Genomic DNA, 18,650 nt, shown 5'->3' on the forward strand with positions numbered 1-18,650 from the left:
GACGGGGCCAGGGGCCTGCTACTCTGCCACACTTGGTATTTTGGACGTTCCTACAACCGCCCCTCATATCAGGTATTCTGCACATGTCCTACTTGCCCTACAACCCCAGGACAAATATAGTTGTACTAACAGATTGTCAATATGTCCCGAAGGGCCTTTCTCCTGCATTTTATGTGGTTTTCATGCTACTCATTCCCATATTCTAGTTGGGCGCCCCTGTGATAATCCTGATATTCCTAAAGGTTGGAAAAGTTTTCTACTAAATGTAAGGTCCCTCCCTAAACATCATACACAACTCTGGGACACTATACACAGCATCAAACCAGAGATTTGTTTTATTACTGAAACCTGGCTCAAACCCCACACTATCCCCGCTATCACCTTGGGAATACCTATGGGGTACAAAATTCTTCGCCAGGATCGGCTTGAGAAAGTAGGAGGCGGGATCGCCATTATATATAAAGATACTCTGAATATTAGGGTTCTAGAACAAGTAATGCTACCTACTATGGAAGTAGTAATCTTTCATCTAAAAGCTAGCCCTAAGGTACACTGGAAAGGGGCACTAGTATACCGCCCACCCGGACCTAATGCTGGGTTTTCCCTAGCCTTGACAGAACTCTTAGCTCCCTATATTAAAACCAACGAAAATGTTATTTTACTCAGAGGCTTCAATTTTCGCATTGATGTTGCAGACCACCCTGATACAATAGCACTTTTGACAGATCTTGCTCTACTGGGCCTTCATCTTCGTAACAATGGTCCCACCCACACAGGTGGCCACACCCTGGACCTAATTTTTACTTCCCTCCCTAAAGTTTACTGTCAACCCCCCAAGTACATCTACTGATCTGATCATAAAATGCTAGACTTTTCTTTTCTGTATCTACCTGAGTCCACTAATCACCTTATTACACAGCCCATTAAACGCAGACCATGGCATAAAGTCACTCCTGCCAGTTTCGCACAAATCTGGAAGCAGCCAGTACTTTTAAACTCGGATGACGTCGAGACATCTCTCTCCAAATTTAACTCCACTCTGGTGACAGCCATTAACATACTGGCTCCTCAGAAAACGGTTAAACAGCCAACTATGGCTAAGAGGGAATTTTGGTACACTGAGGCCCTCAAAGCAGAAAAGCAGGGATGTAGGAAATTAGAGAAGCGGTGGAGACGGACACATAAGGGGGAAGACAAGGAACGATATCTGGTAGCTATGACCACTTACTACAAAAACATAAAAAAAGCGAGGAAAATTAGTCTTACCTCCCAAATAGAGGCAGGCAATTCTACTCGAGAGCTATTTAAGGTTATACAGGCCTTTACCAACCCAGTAATGTGTGAAAGCCCGAATGTTTTTACCCAAGATCTCTGCAATAAAATCTCCCAGTTTTTTGAAGATAAAATCGAGGGGATATATACGAAAATTATGAAAGTCTCAGGCCCTCTAGAGACTGTGGCCTCTGAAATCTCTCCAACGGTGACCCCTGGGAATACCCTTTATGTAATCCCAGAAATAACTCTTCAACAATTGACCACACTTATTAACAAAATGAAGACCGGCTCCCCCAATGACTTGATCCCTGCCAAAATGATTTCCCCCCTGACGGAGTCTTTAGGCCCCACTATTCAAAGACTAATGAATCTCTCCTTTGCCGAAGGGCAACTTCCACAACCCTGGAAAGAAGCGGTTGTGAACCCCATACGCAAAAACACAACCCTACCTTGGTCAGAGCTCTCCAACCTCCGCCCTATTTCCCTCCTCCCTTTTATTAGCAAACTGGCTGAGAAACACTTCAACACCATCGTTTCCAGCTTTATCGAGGCGACAGGGGGCCTGGACCAATCGCAATCTGGGTTCAGGCCCAACCACAGCACTGAATCGGCCCTCCTCTCGGTGACTGATAAGATCAAAATGTCACAGGATAGAGGGGGTTCCATGATTCTAGTGCTTTTGGACCTGTCCGCGGCCTTTGATACCGTGTCTCATAACATCCTCCTCAGCCGTTTGCAGGGAGTGGGGATTGGAGGCTCAGCACTATCCTGGCAGGAGAGCTTCCTTTCCGGGAGGTCGCAATCTATTAGCCTGGGCCCCTACTGCTCCACCTCGAGGGTGCTCACAAAGGGGGTGCCACAGGGCTCATGCCTTAGCCCTACATTGTTTAATGTATATGTGGCCCCCCTTGCTGAGATTGTGCGGAAGTATGGGTTCACACCGGTCTCCTACGCTGATGACACCCAGCTCCTCTACCCTTTCAGCTCCCTTGGCCCTAAAGTCAAGGAAAACTTTGCTGAGGGTATGAAGGCAGTGTCACATTGGATGGCCGCAAATTGCCTCCAATGTAACGTTGCAAAAACAGAGGTTATGCTCTTCGGCAAAGCAAGTCTTCTGTGGTCTCCAGACTGGTGGCCGCTGGATTTGGGTCCAGTTCCAACATCAAAGCCACACGTTAAAAATCTAGGGGTAAAAATCGACCAAAAACTGACCCTTAAGGAACATACCAACCACATTGCAGGACTGTGCTTCCATACCATTGGCCTTCTAAGAAGAGTCTTCCCGTATCTCCCTGACATCTACAGGAGGACACTCGTACAGGCCCTGGTTACCAGCCGTCTGGACTACTGCAACGGCCTGCTGATATTAGCAAACGCAGATGCAGTAGGCCGTTTGCAGGTAGTCCAGAATACTGCGGCTAGACTGGTCATGAGTGCACCGACTAGGACTCCCTCTAAGCCCTTGTTGGATGAACTGCATTGGCTCCCTATACGGCAGCGCATCAGTTTTAAGATATGCTGTACGGTCCACAAGTGCTTATATGGGGATAGTCCTAAATATCTCTCTCAATCACTGGAGCTGTATCAACCTAGCCGGTCACTCCGCTCAAGCAACCAAGCTCTTCTGAAACCCCCTGTAACAAAAAAAATCCAGACAAGGAGACCGTGCATTCTCCTCAGTCGGCCCTGCCTTATGGAATAAGCTTCCAACAGATTTGAGAATGACCACCAACCATCTCTCCTTTAGAAAAACATTAAAAACTCTCCTCTTCCGGGAAGCATTCCAGCCCCATTAATCTCTCTCACTGACTCTGCTAATGCTCATGGCTGGTAAAGCGGCAAAGCGCGGAGATACCCTTACGGGATTGATTCCGGCGCGATATAAGAAAATAAATAAATAAATAAATAAATGGGGACTACTTTAGCAAACAAAAATGACTCCGTAGCGAACAAACCGTAATAAGATTGGAAATATGTCCCATGTTGGTCCGAAAGGTGTCTAGAATCATGCCCCTAGGGGCAATAGCTGAAAGTAGAACTGACGGTACAGCAAATAATATAGTCATAGTAAGAGAATATAAATGCAAGACTCCACTCCGAGTGTTGAGTCGAAGTAACTAAGCATGCTTGCACCCTTAATAGTACTATCATAGTATCAACGTTGGAACAGCTATCACCCTCTCATAATAAATTATTGGAATCTTTATGTTAGAGGTGCTAAAGAGCGGAATAAACCAATTAATAGTATTCTATAGGGAAAACTATTGCTTATTGTCCCGTAGCCAAGAAGCTCCAATTTTAATTCAATGAGTGTTTAAATTATATACGTTTGTAGATATTCATTGTGTATAGCCATCAAAGTGACCTCACGACAAGTAACCCAATCATTATACTCTCAGATACAATATAAACTGTCCTCAGTCAGATATATTGCATCAATGACCGATAATAACATCAAGTAAGGTGAAAAATTACATGAATGACAATTCACATATGTACAAATTGACCGCCAGCTGAAACAGGTAAAATAACATATTACTCGCCCAAAAAGTATTGTAGTTCACAATCGATATTAAGCCCATTCTCCACGGACCGTAATCATAATATCCACATAGCCACTCTACGTCTTAAGTTGAGTTCTCTATTTCCCCCTCTGGGATCTCTAATCATGTGTTCTATGCGTTAGAATCTAAAGCTCTTATGTTCCATCTGTGTTGGGCATTCCATGGCGTGGGTCGCATGGTGGATCGTGTGTCATTAGATTTAACAGCTCTCATGTGCTCACCCACGCTATCTTTGAGGCATCTAATAGTGCTACCGGCATATGTCCGGTTACACTTGCAAAAGATAATGTACACAACATATTTGGTGTTGCACGTATTGTTCTGTAATATATCAAAGGTACCCACTTCTTTGACATCAAATCTTGTGGTCTTCTTCATTGCCCATCTGCACATTCTGCAGTGCCCACGTTTGTAGAAACCGGGCATATGTATTATCAACCAATTATCTTTGTGTGTACTTGGGGTAACTAGGACTAAGGAGATTTCTTTAAATGTCCGCCCACTACGGAAAGTAATGTTCTCTAAGAAGCCAGTCCGTAGTTAATAAATTCCAGTGTTTATATAGATACTTCTGAAATTGAAAGGAAAGTCTGCTGTAGTCTCTAACCAGTTTTACCTTATTAGGCCCCACCTGTCCTTGCTTGTCTCTTCGTAAGTGTCCCTGATCTACTTATCTAGGCGATTCGCTTCCTGGCAGCAATGACGAACTGATGATTGTATACTCTTTGTAGGAACCTCATTGCGAATGTCATTAAGTGCTTTCTCGCATTCCTGGTCATCACTGCAATTTCATCTTGCCCTTATCAGCTCCCTGTTATTTCGTATTGATCATTGTAGCCCTGTTGAAGTAGTTAAATCCGACGAAACACATGTTGGCTACTGGAAAGAATTTGATGTTTTGAACATTGAAACTGATCTACAATATAAGATCTCTTTCAGTCCAAGATTTGGAACACTAACTTTTTGTGTGGAAATCTGAATTACTTAAGAACATGCTTTTGATGAACATAACACTGAAAAACTGTAAATATGTAACCCGTACATAGCGTGTGCCTAAAGGGTTTTGTATGACTTTGTTCAGGACCTCTGGTTTTTAGAGTGTCTAATTAGGAGTGTAGGGTAAATATTCCTCCCTTGTCTTCACCACTTTCTAATTATTGATTTAAAATGTTTTAAACTGCCAGGTGTGATTCATTGCGAGATCCCCCTTTTACCCCTGTTATTGCTGTAACGCAGTAGGGATATAGATTGCTCCCTGAAACCCTGTAGAGACTTGCAATTGTAACTTGCAATGGATCAGGACAAAATGGCTGACAAGCTTGTTAGATACCCGAGTATGGGTGCAACAGTAGAAAGAACTGTTAATAGTGGGAACCTACAGAACCAAGAGGAACATGGAGCTAAATTTATTCATTTAGAAAAACTAAAGAAAAACAGGACCTCCAAATGGTGGGATGGGGCCAACCTCAAACAATTTATTAAACTGCATAGATGGCGACTGAGACCCCGTATAATACTCACTTATGACGATCGGGACGATGATTTGCTGTCTAGTTAGGAACAAGAACTTACGTCAGGCGCCATGAGGCTGATGAAGGATACAAATAGAAAATACTGAACGCAAGGTATATGACTTACAACATGAAATCCAACAGCTAGAGAAAGAAATTTCTGATTTAAAACTTTCAGAACCCATTTAGAAAAACTATGACTTACTAAACCATGTAAGAAACCTACCTCAGGCAGATGTAAAACAAAGAAAGGCGAGGAAACTAAAAAGGAATGAAGTAGACCATAGAAATGGGAGTCTTCACATTTTCTAAAAAATATGATCATCTGATTAGGAAAGATGTAGACAGATAACAGGATTACTCCTCCAGTAACCTCAGTACTTCAGTCAGTATTCCGCCTAGCAGTGATGGTGGGCTAGAAGGAGGCATGGGTACTATACACCAGAAATTGGAGGAGAATCCTTTTTTTAAGGGAGGTTTTAAGAATCCGAATGGGAAACCGGGAACCACCCCAAAGAATGGAGAATTTAAGAAAAGGAGAAGGGGCAAGAGAAGGGTCAGAACAAATAGGAGAAAGAAGGACACATGAGATACTGGGACAGGAAGAAATGAATGAGTATCAGATTCAGGATGTATCAATTGTAAATCTGTCCACCGCTCCCCCTTACCTCTGATTATTGAATCCTTGTTTAAGAAAGGGATGGGATTCTGCCTTGAAACATATGGTGATATTTGCAAAATGAAAATAGACCTGTATAAATTTACGAGGTGCTTAAAATTGATAAAGTTTTGTAATTGAATTCTGGAATGAATAAAGAAATTCACACCTATACACCTAGCCTGACTTGTAGTGAATTATCTATCCAGGATATACATGACACTGTTATGTTATCAGTTTCACGCCTTAAGGAAGATCCTGTTACTGTTTTTGAGGTTCTGGATGATTTGAAAGTAAAAACTGACTTGAGCGTAGATAGTGGGCTAAGGAAAAAATCGAGATGGACACCTCAATCCATTGGGGTTAACAACATTGACACTTTCTTTGATCCGATCCAAATATAGTAGAGTGAAGGACAACTCAAGCCCTTGTTCTGTCCCGTATAGATACCCCAATATAGGCTACCCCAATATAGGCTCAGGTAGTCCCCTAACACTTCACCTATATTCCCCGTACCATTACACTACATAACGTTTCCTAGTACTGACCTTTTACTTATTTACGGTAATGCCCAGAAATGACATGGGGTTTTCCCTGAAAAGCTTAAGCCGCATTCATTATGTATATGTATTCTTGGAATAACAGCAGGCCTACATCTCCTTCATAATAACTATGTACCAAGGGTCATTCCTTCCGTCATCCTAGTCAGAGATGACACAGCACGGTATATCCCCAGGGGGTACCACTTTGGGTATATATACATCATCTCTTGCTGAGATAGTCCAACGAGAAAAGGACTTCCATGCTGACACACTGATGCGAGACGCTGAGGCACCTGCATGCACTCTAGCTCGCCGTGGTCTGACATCCCTTGCGGGGTGTTAATCTTGAGACCAGGACGGGGTCCCACAGTCTCTCACTTCAGGTAATGGGGTTGACTTTATCCTAGAGGGATTCTTGGCTTTACACCCACATACATGTTAGGTACACTTAGGTACATCTAGTTAGGGTCGCATCGTAGGAGTACTCCTTTTATTGCCCTGCATTTTATATACTTGCCTGTATTCATTGTTTTAGTACGATAGTGGAAATCTACCATCCTTTTACTCTGTTGGTGCTTATAATCATCTATATCTGTTACTGTCTATAATGGTTGCTTTAGCACACCTATTTTACACTAGAATGACACTGGTTCAATAAATGCTCATTGAAAAACGTCCCCACCGTTTATTCTGAGTATCTCTCTGAGACGAAGTGAGCTTGACTGACTGAGCAAAAAGCAGTTCCACGATTCTGAGGGATCGGGGTGGTCATGTTGGCTAGTTGACAAGAACTATTTTCTCCTTGGTAAGAGGAGTTTATAGTGGCACTGTGAGCTAGCTGGTACACAGGCTAACATACTCTGTAGGTGTGAATAGAATCGGTCTGACACCAATCCTACAGTGTATGTTGTCTAAACGCGCAGATCCTGTATGGGTTGATAGGAACTACACGACAAAGTTGGTTTGGTTCTTATTTATCAGTCAAATCGGAGTAGTTCAGTTGTTCTATTCTCAGAGAACCCTACTCACATTTCCCCAGAAACGTCTGGAGTGGGAAGGAAGCTATCGGAGTAGGCAAAATTCCTATTTATTGGTTGTAGGTTTATCAACTTTGAAGGACAAACAGTTCCTATTGTGCATAAAACCTTATCTCAGTTTACTTGAAACTCTTACTTGAAACGTTTTGTCAAACAAATGGCTGACAGAAATGCAGCTGGGCGAGCATAGCCTGCTGCAGTCAGGGAAGAAGAAATAGAGAGGAAACCAACATTTCAGAAAATGGTAGGCATTCCCTTACTCAAAAGCTAACCAACTATGGACTCACCGCTAGGGGTGTGGCAGTAACATTCGTGATTGAGGCTCACGAATCATATAGAACAGAGGTATTCTATTCATGGGTTAAATTCCTACAATCAGATGCACAATCAAACACATTTCATTCTTACATTGAAGATGAAACACCAAATGTATACTGTCCGTATGAGGACATTGAAATTCCGCTCACTTACCAGTAGCACATAAACTGGTTTAAAGGCGCCCTCCCCCATACAAAAGACAAAACAAGACTAGGTCCGTTTGGAAGTGACGGAGCCACTTGGCCAGTCTTAGCGGCCTACCCTCTGCATCCAGAGATTGACACAATGCCAGTAGCAGATCTACGTCTACGTTATAAGGAAATAATAAAACTTTACAGAAACCTGACACAGTTGTTAGATCCGGGATCCCTGGTTGGCTGAGGTAGGTACCGTAGGCCATTTTGGTACCTGCGTTCCAACGTCAGGGAAAAGCAGGTCACCTTCTGAGATAGCCAGTCCCCGCTCACCCCCTAGGTAGCTTGGCACGAGCAGCCAGGCTTATCTTCAAGGCAAATGTGTAAAGTATTTGCAACCATGCTCACAGCAACCCAATGATGACACCACAAATAGACTCCTTACGAGTTTTATAAAACTAGTATAAACTTTATATAAAAAGATATACGATAAGACCACACCATATAAATCCAACATATGCATATTTGTAATATTCCTCCTGGCCTGTTGTTAGGCCAGCCAGCCCTTGTATGTTCTGGCGATATTAATGAGCACTTCTAAACATTCTATTGTAACCCTAACACCATGTTATGCAGGTCGTAATGCTAGAATCAGGCACTTTTGTAAAAAATAATGCAATGCGTACGCAACAACCGGGCACCTTACAAAGTAAAAATAATGCAATGCGTAACACAATAATTGGGTACTTTGCAATGTAAAAATAATGCTATGCATAATACAACTATCAGGTACGTCGTTATACATATGTAAGGCTATGCGTAATACACTAATTGGGTAGTTCGTTATGCAGGAATAATGCAATGCAATGCATAATACGCTAATCGGGTAGTTCGTTATGCAGAAACAATGCAATGCGTCTTATGACAATCAGGTCGTTTGTTATGCAGAAACCATGCCATGCATCATACACTAATCGGGTAGTTCATTATGCAAGAAAGATGCAATGTGTAATACACTAATGAGGTACTTCATTATGCAGAAATGATGCAATGTGTAATACGACAATCCGGTACTCCGCTATGCAGAAACGGAGTAATCTGTAATCCACTCTGGCACCGATCACAGTGCTGTAGGCGGTCTCTCCGTCACTTGGCTGACTCGCAGGTAGCCTCTGACAACAGTTTCCCCCAACATATTTCACAAAAAGTGCAGCTCGGCACCCAGGCCCCGGTACTGCCACTCTTAGCAATACGGGCTGCGATACGAGCCGAAGCAGAAGCTCGCGCTGCTGAAATGAGAGGCCGAGAGCATCTCCCACCGAGCCCGTGCCCTGCCCCAGGAGTCGATGCACTTTACCTGAGGGGCGCAAACCCACTCTCCTCTTCTCGTCCAGCGGTTTGGGCCTCCGATGCAATCTTTGGGACTTTGCAACGGCGGGCTCGGGCCGGTGGCTCAGCTCCTCTGTGGCTGCCGGTCTGGGATGCTACTGCTACAAAGATCTCAGGCTGCCACAGGGCACACACGCACAGCGTCGCAGAGACCCTCTTGAGCTTCGGGTGCACGATCACAGGGCCCTCCACTCGAAGGTTAACAAGGCCATACTCACGAAGGTCTCACATTGCACAAAGCACACCAACACCGCGTTGCTGAGACTCACTTGGATTCCGGGTGCACGATAAGGCAATCCTCCCGAAGGTCTCACGCTGCACACAGCACATGCACACAGCGTTGTGGGACTCACTTGAATAACGGTGCACACAATAACTGCACCATCCTCATAGAAGGTTCAGGTTGCACGAAGCACACGCACACAGCGTTGCTGATAATCGATTGGACTCCCAAGTGCCCGCGATCACAGGGACAACTTATGAGGGTCTCAGGCTGCAACAAGCACGTGCACACAGCGCCGGTGATACTCTCCTGGAAACTTTTGTGTTCCTGAGTTATACCCCTCAATGGCTTTGAAGTCTTTGTGTTCAGTGGGCTCTGACCGCTGTTCAAACCAGTTCTGGGTGCCTCCCTGCCAGTGACACCTTCTTCCTTTGATTAGTGGGGGTCTGGATTCTCAATTACTCAGCAGGAGTTGGGACAATTATTTTATAGCAGCAGCCCAGACCTCTAGGGGCTACTCCTCCTACACTCCAGATGCAGGTCAGCCTGTTGCTGTCTCACCTCCTCCCCTAGGTCAAGACATTCCCCATATCCTATCGCTTTCAAATCCAGACAGTCAATCCACAGCCAGGCGGAGACACACAGAAATGTTGGAGCTCAAAAACTCAGCCACTTCTAAAACAGTGGCTTCTAAACCCACAGTGCAAAAACCACCTTCATAAAAAGATGTGTTATTACATTGTGAGTTCAGGCATACTAAACTTCACCTTTCCATCTTAAGCCTTCGTGAAAATCGGCTGGAAGACATATTACACAGCCTTCCCATTCTCTCCTATGGGCAAGATGGCCTTTAAACAGTGAAAAATCAAATGGAGATTATTTTACTGTCGGGACACGATAGACAACTTAGTACATGTCCTACCTTTCACATGCACTGCACCCTGCCCAGGGGGTACACGTAACTTACCATAGGGGTGTCTGATGTGTAGAGAAAGGTAAGGTTTGGCAAGTGGGTGCACTTGTCAGAACAACATGGCAGTTTAACAAGCTGTGTGCAGGCACTGCAATGGCAGGCCTGAGTTCCCTTTTTAAAGCTACTTGTTTGGGTGGCACAAATAGTGCTGCAGGCCCACAAGTAGAAGGTAAAAAGAGCCTGCAAGGGATTTGGTTTGAAGAAGACTATTTGTTGATCACAAATCAGGGGGTTAGTCCTACCGGAACTAACGCCAGAGTGTCATCAGACAATAAAACACATAAAATATCAAAATATGAAAAAAACACGGGAGAACCTAGTAGTTTGAAAAACTTATCTTGTTTTATATTTGAATTAAATTGGCGTACAAAAGGATAAAACACATCAGCAAATAATAATCATGTAAAGAAGTCAAATCAAAATAGCCTCACAATACATGACTAAGCATCTATTCCAATTAAATTAAAAGCAAAGAATCTTAGAATGAGAGTACAAATTGCTCCACAATAACTAAATTTCTGAGGAATAGAGGTTAAGGTCGACGTTTCGGTCTGTTCGGCTGTAGTCCATCAGACCATCTTCAGTACGAGTGGATAATAGCTTTTCACCTTCTACATTGTTGCCCAAGCCTACAAGGGTAAATTGAGTTCCCCAAACTATTGATTGCAGACCCACTAGTAGCATTTGCATTACCAGCCCTGGCACACATTGTGCACTTTACTAGTAAGGTTAACCTACTAATCATGGACAACCAATTACCATTCCACTTTATACAGGGAGCACTTGCACTTTGACACTGTTTAGCAGTAGCAAAGTGTCCAAAGCCTCTAAGTTGGTAACACCATGTCAGAAAAAAGGTCTAGTGGGGAAAGCAAAAAGTTTAGGGAACTTTAGCACAAAGGTCAAAGTCCTACAGACGTTGTATCACTTTACACCAGTATAGAACATGATCATGGACTGGCAGCATTGCGGCAGATATTTACCAAAAGATCTGTGAGCCTTTGGGAACAAGCTGAGATGCTATTACAGATGACGTAGCTTATCCTTAGAAACAACGTATTTCTGTTCAAGGATGTGCGGTCTCGACAACTTAAGGGGACTGCAATGTGTATCCGATTCGCCCCCTTGTGCACCTGCCTCTTCATGGGAGGCTGTAGAGACAGCTGATCTGGGGACCTAAGGGAACATCTTGGGATAACCATGTTTTTGATTGGGGTAGTTACATAGACGACTGTCTAATGGTATGAACTGGCAGTGTTGAACGACTAAATGACTACTGCACGTATCTTGACAATTAGTACAACATCAGGTTCACAAACCAACACAGCAGAGAGAGGATCATCTTCCTCGATGTTCAGTTGTACGTTGCTAATGATAATAGACTTTTCCGCAAACCTGCGTCCTGCAATTCGGTACTACATGCTTCAAGTGCCCACCCAAAATGTCAAATGCTAACCCTTACAGGGAGATAATGGCATGGCCTTTTTCTGGCTATTCAGGTGCTCTTTTGTTCTCCCTCGTATAGCACAGCTTTGCTTTTCATTGGTTCACAGAGAGGCAAATGGGTATGGGGTAACTTGCCATCCTACGCTTACCCCTGCATGGGGTTGTAAGGTACAGCACTATAATTCCATTATGGATGTTACCTTGCATTACTGTGACTTCGCGAGTTACACTTTACTTTTACCTCTACTTTTGCTTATCTTTTAGTATATGTTGTATTGATTATAGATATCGCTTTCAATCACTGTCTAAATGATGCAGTGAACCACTATAGGAAATTTTATAACTGTTTTTATTATCTTGAATTTTTCCCCTTTGCTTCTGTCCGTATTGATATAACTAACTGGATACAAGTTAGTGCTCAGGTAGACAAATAGGAGTAATGTCCGAAAATTTCAAACACTATTTTGGTTGCACGCATGCTCACCTTTACCAACGCATGTCTCTGTACTGATGATGCATGTAACACGAACAGGCTCACGAGAGTGGGTGGTGATAATGTAGTTGCCCAATATGTATGGCATAAATTGGAAATGTCATCCCTGATATTTCTTATTAATGATTGAAACCTTGATGACGTTGTTAAATCTGACGAAACACGTGTTAGCTAATGGAAAGAATTTGATGTTTTGAACACTGGAAATGATCTACAATAAACGATCTCTGGAGTCAAATATTTGGGTCCGTGTAACTTTCATGTGGAAATTGAAATTATTCAAGAACATACTTTTGATGAAAACAACGATGTGAAAAGCTCTAAATATATAACCTGTACATAGTGTGTGCCTAAAGGATTTTGTATTACTCTATAGAGAGCATCTGCTCAGAATAGGCCTGAAGGAGCCAGGCTGGATTTATAACAAGTGGTAGATCTGTTCGCCCTTCCAGCTGCATTGGTTTACAGGCAGTCCTCTGACTTTACCAGACCTTATTTGCATTGTATCCCTACAGCACCTTAGAGACGCAAGGACCATGCACTGTATTTAGAGTCCCCTGTCCTGATCTTTCTACTGCACTGAAATGGGTGCCATGCTCTTTCACCGTTTTTGTTGTGAGGCATGGTAAGTGAAATCATACCTATACTTGTCTTACTTGCTAAGATTGTTTCAGTAACTTGTTTGTTGGTCTGTGTCAATAAATGTGCTCACTGTTGCCAACTTCCCTCGACTGTTTAAACAATCTGTGCTTCGTTGCCCCTTGCCTTAGAAATGCCCACAAATATGCTGTAGAGCTTTATTTTGTTGACTCGTTAAACTGTATTTTAGTTATTATTATTCTCTGGTTTTAAATTCTTAAGCAAGCTAATCTTTAAATGCAGCAAAACTGTTGAATTGTGTGACCTTCTAGGGCATTTGGTAAGAAAGGCTGAAAAACGGTTGGCAGTCCTACTTGCTTCCTGCTCAGTCTCAGTTATCAAGGAAGTGTCGCCAGATAATGATCTTTCTACTTGGTGTCAGTTAACATGTTCCCTATTTTGCAGAACTGTTAGCTGATCTGCCTATAAATGTCAATGTTATTGAAGAACGGAATTCAGCAGTAGAACTTTTATATTACAATAACATGTCTTACATCTGAGCAAGACAACAGAGAGCAGTCGGTGATCTGGTATTAGAGTGCCACGACAGTATGGCAGAAATACAAAGACTTACTAAGTGATGAAGTGTCAACGTAGTTTGTGTGTCTGTTGTGTATGGACACTCAAACTAATCATAAGGCTTGCTAACGTGATTATCTGTCAAACTCGTGCCAGCTTAAAACTTCTTTTGTATGTCTGTAACTAATAAACACAACTATATCAAAATAAAGCTAGAAAGAGGAAACAGAAATAAAAATTAACTATTAGTGTGTTGTTACTGTAAGTGATATGGTTTTGTGATGGGTACTGCCTGACTCAAATGCCAAATTCATTGTAAACACTGAGGCTTAGCCAGTGAGGCAGGTGGGGCCCCAGGACGAGCATTTTGCTACATTTATCTACCTTTCCTTGCAAATTTAATAACCGCCTGTTGTGCACACAATGCGTCACATCACACGTTTGATAATTCTAAGCCCTGTAAATAACGAGTGTTACCATTCCACGATTTAATGATATTAAATGTTTCGACCCCCAAAGGATGGATGCTGCTATGAGGGATATCTGTGATATGTGCACTTGTTTCTGAGTGTTCTATATCTCTAATGAGAGCCAGAAGCATAAGTAATAGTCCGTATTGTGACAATTTCCACTGAAAGTAGGATCTGCGACAGTCCTCTGACTTTGAATAGAAATTAGCATACTGTTAGACCTGGCATCCTTGGCGTGGTTTCCCCCTATCTTTTTGCCTCTACCTCCTGTATTTTTATTTTTTTGTATTTCTTTTTATTGAAACTTAACAACATAAACAATCAAGGCAGTACAAACAATCGAATGGCGAAGCGTCCTGTGGGGAGGAAAGCATGAGATCGTAATACAATCGTTGACATTGCAGGATGGGAGGATTGAGGGAATACAGTGAGGCCAGAGACAATCAAAGCAACATGATAGCAGGAATGTCAGGTCAAGGGGAGGGAGGATCCCCCACCAATTGTGTGAAGGGGGGTGTACAGATATCTCCCTGGTAGGAGTTCCATGGACCCCAAATCTTACCCCACTTGCGGGGCTTGCCACATACTCAGTCTTCTCCCTGAACATACACCAGTCCATATTATCCTTCCATGCCTGAACTGTGGATGGCCTCTGGGAGCCCCACAACTGGGCGATATCCCTCTTAGCGATCATATTGCCATGGGTCACCCACTGAGTCTGTGACAAATCATAGTCATTCGGTTCCCACACATTCAACAAGCATAGTCTAGCTTCAGGCAACAACACAACACCCGTGACCTCTTCCATTACTGCATGCACTCGATTCCAGAAGCGAACAACCACCGGGCACTCCCAGAGTATGTGAAGAAAGGTGCCCGGAAGGCCACAACCACGCCTGCACAGCCCATCCGAAGCCTAACCCATACTGACCAATCGCGGACCGGTAACCTAGATCCTGTGGAGAATCTTAAGCTGCACAAACCTAAGGCGGGCCGGAATCGCAACCTCCTTCGGCGAGGATATGGCCTGCTGTCAGTCTTCGTCATCTAACTCCAAACCATCGCCAGTCCAAGCTTCCCTGAGTCGCTGTAGAAGGTCGGTCCTATCGTTTATCAACTTTTCATAAATAAGCGAAATCGTGCTGTCTGGAACGTGCCCATCCAGCCCCCGATCCTCAAGCGGTGACGCCTCCGGAACAATAGTACCCGGAGGGAAAACCGCCATCAGTGCGTGTCGGATCTGAGCATATCTAAAAAACTCCCTGTCACTCAGGTCATACTCCAATCTCAACTCGTCGAAGGTTTTAACCCTACCCTTAGTCCACACATCATTCACCCTGCATATACCAATCACGTCCCATCTATCAAAGCCTTTCGTCTTCCATAGGGAGCCCAGCCTCTCAGAAGCATAAAGCGGAGTGGCACGTGTAAGTCTATTCTTCCATCCCATGGCTTCATTCGTACGATGCCATATTTGCACCGCTATCTTGGTGGGGCCAGTAAGCAGCCTCCCTGCGGATTTCGTATAAAGCGCCCTGTTGTAGTCACCACCAGGCAGCAACCATCTATCCATTTCGAACGCGGGACCGTACATGCCATGATTAATCGCCCCCAATTGGGAGGCCCAGTAGTAGCGCCTGATATCCGGGAGAGCGATTTCACCGTCGTACCAAGGAAGTGTCAACTTAGCAAGTGCTATGCGAGACCGTCCACCCCATATCAAGTGTCGCTGCAAGCTTTCAATCTCCCGACAGTAGCTGGCCGGGATGGTATCGAAAGTATTCTGTAGGGCATACAAGAATCGGGGAAGTGACATCATCTTAAAGAGAGCCGCAGGGACAGCGGAAGTTTACGCCATGCCACAACATCGGATCGCAAGCGCTGAAGCGGGGGCAGCAGGTTACGTTCATAGCGAACCACAGGATCCAAGGTGATAAACACCCCCAAGTGTTTGAAACCTGCGTGTACCACCTGTATTGGGCACCCACGCGGCAAGAGAGGAGAGTCTCCCGAGAGAACATAGACGCAGGACTTGGACCAATTGATCACGAGGCCAGAATTTTTACCGAAGGAAGTCAAGACATCGAATAGTACTACCAGCGACTTCCGAGGCGATTTGAGGTATAACAGGATGTCGTCAGCATAAAGCGATATCCGGTCCTCGAAATCGGGGGTCCAGCGTATACCCTTCATTGACGGCTCCCAGCGCAGCCAAGCCGCCAAAGGTTCCAAAGCAAGAGCAAAAAGTAGCGGAGACAACGGGCACCCCAGGCGAGTACCCCTTCCGAGAGAAAATGAGCCAGAAACACGACCATTAACTACCTGTGCCAGGGGTCTTGATATAGTAGTTTCACCCAACTGAAGAAAACTGGGCCGAAACCAAATTTGGCGAGGACAGCCCAAAGGTATGGCCATTCCAGCGTATCAAACGCCATTGTGGCGTCCAATGAAGCTAAAATGGCCGATTCACGCAGCGAGGACGCTCTCGCAAGGGCGCCATGTAGATGCCGAAAGTTCAGCGCCGTGTTTCGGTGCGGAATAAACCCGGACTAATCCGGATGGATCAGGTCGCAGATAACAGATTAAACGATTCGCAAGCACTTTTGCGAGGATCTTAGGCTCAGCGTTTAAGAGCGAGATGGGCCTGTACGACGCGCAGCAATCCCGCTGCTTCCCTTCCTTGTGAATCACGTCGATAGACGCAAGCCTTTGATCGGATGGAAGGGTACCCAGATCTAGCGATTCTAAAAACATCGAGCGAAGATGTGGTGCTATTTTGTCTGGGCGCAGCTTATAGAGTTCGATGGGAAGACCATTCGGACCCATAGCCTTTCCCGATCTCACAGAGCGGATCGCGGTCGCGACCTCCTCGACAGAGTGTCGCATCCATCAATTCCCTATCCAGATCCGACAGACAGGGCAAAGCAATGTCTCTCAGAAGCAGATGTGAATCCCGTTCTGGTCTATCCGACACAGGGGAGTATACGGTTTGAAAATACTCAGAAAAGTACTCCACAATCTCAACCGGGTCAGTCACTCTCACTCCATCCGCCCTCTCAATCAAAGGAACCACACGACTAGCTCTCTCCTTCTTGTCCAACCAAGCTATCAACTTTCCGGCCTTATCACCCACATCATACAAACGGCCCTGCTGCTCTCTACTCATCACCTTGGCGGCATCAGTGACCAACGCTCCATAGTCTGTTTGTTTGAGGCTGAGGAGGTGCAACCTATCCTGGGTAACATCAGATTCCAGCTCTCTTTCTATGTCGATATCTCAGTTTCAAGTCGGACCACTGTGTCCCAGGGGGGCGTCGGCTATGCTTGGCTCGGGGGCTTCTACTTGTTCCCAGGGGGAGGCGGACAAAGAAGATACGGAATCCTTGATGAGGGAACGTAAAGAAGGCTTTATTTTTATGTAGCTACGTCTCTGGCGACTCGTTAGTCTTTCACGAGCAAAGGCGGCAGAGTCAAATGGGGGTTTCTTCGGTATATCCAGGATGCCTCTCGGAACACCTTGGGCGGTCTTCGTCTCGTCTTCTCTCTCCTCGGGACATGTAAGCAAGAGAAAAGAGAGAACTTGTCAGGCCGTCGCTTGTACTCTCGGGATGGGGCCGGGGGTGAGGGACACCAGTGAGGGAGAACTATGTACACTCCGGGCTGTCAGTGCTCGTGAGGGAGGGTAGGTGTGCAGGGAAGTATACAGCCACTGGGGCTCACTCTCACTCTCGGTCCTGAGGTTGGACCCTTTGAGACACCCAACCCGATACACGCCCCCGTACCTGTTGAAGCCACGCCCGTGGGTGCGTGGCAGGGCGAATCGTGGGACAGTTGGCCTCCGGGCAGCGTCTCTGGTCCGGACTTTTCGTCGGTCTTCTCCCTCTCGCTTTCGGCTGGCTCGCTGCGGCTTCAGTCCTCCGGCTTCCTCCTCTTCCGGGTAGTTGTCCGTCTCCTCTCTTGCTGTGCTCTCTTTTGACCTTCCTTCCGGGTCATCGAGGGGCGGAGCCACGTCCACCCACTGTGGACTCTTAAAGGTATCGCCGTCCTCGTCCGTAGGAGGCCAATGGTATAACGGCTCGTCGTTCCATCTGGGATCCGGTCGCTGTAGAGAGGGAAACGGAGCAGGTAACAGGGGAGCCGGCTCCCACCAAGCACATTGTTCGTAGTCCTTCCAGCCATCCCCGTTACACACCTCCCCCCTGGCTTCTCCCGTTCGGGGAGAGGCGGCATACGGGACAGGTAATCAGCATTACCGTTTTCTTTACCTCTGCGATGCAGTACCGTAAATGAGTATGGCTGCAGGGAAAGCATCCACCTCAACACCCTAGCGTTCTTACTGCTGTTTCGATGCATCCACTGCAATGGGGCGTGATCGGTATGTAGGATGAATGGTCTCCCTTCCAAGTAATAACTCAGCTTTTCTATGGCCCACTTTATCGCTAATCCCTCCCTCTCGATA

General features: G+C 45.1%; 1 protein-coding gene across 15 annotated transcripts in view; it reads left to right on the plus strand.

Moving 5' to 3' along the window:
* The window catches only part of CYRIB (CYFIP related Rac1 interactor B), a 478,070-nt gene that overhangs the window by 129,156 nt on the left and 330,264 nt on the right, over positions 1 to 18,650 (plus strand). Inside the window, exon 3 of one of the 15 annotated variants that reach the window (XM_078686760.1) lies at positions 13,079 to 13,188. The exons of the other annotated variants lie outside the window; for them this stretch is intronic. The gene's annotated coding sequence lies outside the window, so the exon portion shown is untranslated. The remainder of the gene's footprint in view (positions 1 to 13,078; positions 13,189 to 18,650) is intronic. 15 annotated transcript variants of the gene reach the window in all.

Source organism: Lissotriton helveticus, chromosome 4_1 (genome assembly GCF_964261635.1).
Source record: "Lissotriton helveticus chromosome 4_1, aLisHel1.1, whole genome shotgun sequence".
NCBI classification, from domain to species: Eukaryota; Metazoa; Chordata; class Amphibia; order Caudata; family Salamandridae; genus Lissotriton; species Lissotriton helveticus.